Genomic DNA, 4,042 nt, shown 5'->3' with positions numbered 1-4,042 from the left:
CATCACCTTAAAGGCATACCTCCTTTTTCTTTTTAACCCGATTCCCATGCCATCTAGCTTGCACTGTTCAGTTTTGTTTCTCCACTCCTGGAAAGGGCTCAGCATCCACACAAGCTCTCAGATGTCTCATCCCTCCCTCTTGGCAAACAACCAAGAACATGCCACATTTAATCTCCCCATTTCAAACCACCACAACAGGAACCCTGATACTACTTGCTTGGGTCAAATGAATAATTTAGGAAAGCAGCATGTCTGGCCATCTAAGAAAAATGCCACACAAATTCCATGCCTTCTTAAAAGGTATATGGAAGTTTTCCACAGGCCACATGCCATCATTGCACCTTTTCTTGTTGCTACGCCAACAGGGTGGTTAAGATTTTGAATACTTAAAGCACAGAGGAGCTGGCAGAAATCCTTGTTCTCTGAAGACATCTCTCCCCTTGCACATCTTCACAAGCACCATGATGAATCTGAGGAAGCCAGAAACACATTCAGTGGTGCTGGTTACGTGCAGTTTTGGAAAGAGGAGACACTCGGTTCCTCTGCCTTCAGTTGCTCAGTGGGAGAGTCAGGGGGAGTATTTGACACCCTCACTGAGTCAGCTCTGTTTTGGTGAAAGTCTTGGAGTCTTCATCTGTTTTGTCATATTTATGACACCACATTGGTCTAATTATGGAATCCCCTTCAGCAATGGCCAGATACTTTCCAGTGATCCTGTACAATGTTTCACCTGGCCAAGCTCATGGCAAGGGAGCTCCTCACAGCCAGAAGCTCTGGGTTTATCAAGATCTTTATAATAATTTACAAAATAGCATCACTCTTGAAACCCCTACCTAGGAGCCTGGAGCACCACTGGCTTCCCTCACATCTGCACATTTTCAGAACCAGTTCTCAGAAAGGTGACATATTCTGCTCAAGACTTTGCATCCTCCTCTGAAATTCACTCCTCACCTGTGATTTCTGCATCCTCTTCTTCCTTTTCAACACCTATTAGTGAACAATATTTGCATCATTGCTTTGTGTGCCATGAACTAAAATTTTATGCTGGTCTCATAGTCTAAAACATTTTTTGAGCCCTAAATTGTCCACTAAATATGCTACATTTCTTCAGCCATCTTTTACATCAAGGTTTTTTACAAAGATAATCCATTATACAATAGTCGAGGAAATAATTTCGACCCTGGGTCACCAGGGCTCAGTTACCTGAAAACAGCACACATCACAAGAGCATCACAACCTTGCACAGCCTTGGCTCAAACACAACTGTCACTGGAAATGGCCTCTTTGTGAATGCTCCAGCAGTTATACATGGCAGAATGAAAGGCACATAATTCAGGAGTCAGCGGATATTCTCAGTCAGTCGAATAAATTATTCTGGGATACCCATCCCAAAACATTTGCTAGAGCTGTACATTCCTCTTATCAGCATATACTCTCCTGATAGCAAACTTCAAGTCCATGTCATTGAGGCTACCATAATATAGCTGACCTTTCCCTGGTCAAGAAACACTGTCATTTCTTTGAGACATCTTGCATCCCAGGTAGGAAGTCTTGAGGCACTTTTTCACTGGGTTCTGCAAAAGCCAGATGATTGACCAGCTCTCACCCATACCATTGGATCACTGCATGCAAAAGGCATTTGTCTGTTTTTCATGAAAGAAAATAAACAAGTCATTGTCCACACACAGTTTTAATGGCTATCAGGGATCACTATTCTAAGCAGCACTAATTTTGCTCACAACAACTTCAGCTTCCCATACTTAACACAACACAAAGTTCTAATTTTTTAATCACTACATACTTTTGCCACAATTCTTTTAAATCTGAAGTCTTGCCATGTTCTGGTGACAGCCCTGTCTAGCTGTGTCAAAGCCTTTGGAAGGACTTCTCTCCCTAAATCATTAAACAGACCAGTTCTGACTCAATTTCAAACATCACCTTCTAGATTTCATGAAGAGCTGAAGTCACATAAAACATGATGAGATTTGCTTGTTGGTTTGGCTTTTTTACCAGAAAAAACCTGGGAGTAATGAAGCCTGGCAAGCCACTGATGAACAGTCAGAATGTACTCTAGTTATTATGTAGTATAATTACAGAAATTATTAATTACCTGCCATTCTGCCATGCCAGAGAATTTCCTTTTCCTGACAGTCTCTTCCCCTTGGAGCTTATTAATGACTTCTGACAATGAACCTCTCCTGTTTTATCCTTGCTATATGAGATTTCCTTCATATCAAAAATTTTTAATAAATCATATAATTGCTTTGGACAAAGGCTTCAGAACATATAAAAACTTTCAAAAAACATGCTTCAATTTATAAATCCACAGAGACCAAAATTACAGTTATAAAACCCCTGCTGGTCCTAACCCACAGGCATCCTCTTTCTCAGCACAATGGGGAAACCTCTGTCTTACTTTGTGTGGGTGTATCTCTGCATTCCATGGGCACCAAGTTCTACACTCTGCAGGAAAACAAGGCAAGCAGAGCAAGGGGGTCTCTCAGTCCCAGTGTTATGCTCCCCGCAGGACTCATGCCTCTCACACAGGCAGGATCAGGGCCCCCTCCACGTCAGCCGACAGGTCTGTAGAATGCTGCCCCTCTGCACCTCCCACACCCGGTCCTCTACTCTCAGGTAGATAGATCTGGGTAGTTGGAAAGATGGAGAAGTGTCTACAGACACTGGCAAAACTGTCTTCACCCCAAGAAGCTGCACCTAGACTACACACACGTTTTACTCACACTCATGAAATTGACTTCTGAGATTAAGCCAATAATGAAGGTAAAAAACCCAGCATTTTTAAATAAACCAGTGTAGTCAACACAAGTAAACATACAATTTCCAAGCATGACTTCAAAAAAAAAACTCTGTCATGTGATGAAGACATGCTAGAATGTGGCTTTTTCCTATTTTCACCCACTCATACTCAAAAGTTTTGGCTTAACTAACAATAATAATAAGAGTAATGAGCATTACTTCCCTACCACCAAGTTTGCTATGCTTACCTAAACAAAAACAGAGATGTTTTAAAATAAAACTCTGTCGCTGTATTAAACAAATGAGTGTGTAAAATGAAATTTTTGGCAAGTGTCAGTGAGAAGTTTTCCCATCCTGGTGGATGTATCACCCTCCAACAGAAAAAATGAGCGCTTGCTTGAAAAACATCCTGAAAGCAAACAAAGAAACAAGCAAACAAACAAACAAACAAAAATCCAATCAACCAGAAAAAAGCAAGGTATGTACTTAGAAATGGAGTCATGAAAGAAGAACACACATACTTTGTAGCCTATTAACAGTTCTACCCAGGATATTGTCTGACATAAATGCAAAGGGCAGCTTTAATGCCAGCTGTTTCAGAAGGAAGCATCCTCCATCCAGCCACTGCTTCAGTCAGCCCTCACTGTCTGTCATGAGCACGTTTTGAACATCTCTTATTTACCTGACACACTACTGATGGGAGGAAATTATGCACTCAGCCCTTTCCACATACAACTTCTCATTTATGAATTAAAGAGCTTATTTTAGAGAGAGTGGCTTTTCATTTTCAGTATTTTGATGGAAGAGACAATTCAAAAGATTTCTTACAGAGCCATATGATGGGCCTTCCCATGCCCCCAGCTGGCTCCCTTTACCAGGGTATCAGGCCCTGGACCATACAGACTCACTCCAGTGTCTGAATTCCAGAGATGAAAATATTTCTTCTGTTGTTAAAATATACTGAAGTGGACAAATGCAGCCTGTATCACCATAGCAATCACAACTTTAAAAACACCAAGACACTTTACACAATGGAGTTTTCTTTTTTCCATGGCACAGTTTTACTGATTTTTTTTAAGATTTGATGGCACCGATACTGTCCAAAACTTGCCAACTTAGAGTCGGGTAGTCTTTATGCAAGTTGTTTTTTCCTACTGGAGTGTAAGCAAGAGCTGCATTTGTCACTGTGGGCATATTTACAGCCTCCCTGAAGCAAGGAAGGGCTCTTCAGTGCTGCCCAGTCAAAGCAGATAAATTAGTGCCTGCCAAGTCAGGTTCAAGGAGT

The sequence above is a fragment of the Aphelocoma coerulescens genome, chromosome 1A (genome assembly GCF_041296385.1).
Source record: "Aphelocoma coerulescens isolate FSJ_1873_10779 chromosome 1A, UR_Acoe_1.0, whole genome shotgun sequence".
Lineage (NCBI taxonomy): Eukaryota > Metazoa > Chordata > Aves > Passeriformes > Corvidae > Aphelocoma > Aphelocoma coerulescens.
The sequence above is the reverse complement of the archived record's forward strand: the minus strand, read 5'-3'. Positions refer to the sequence as shown.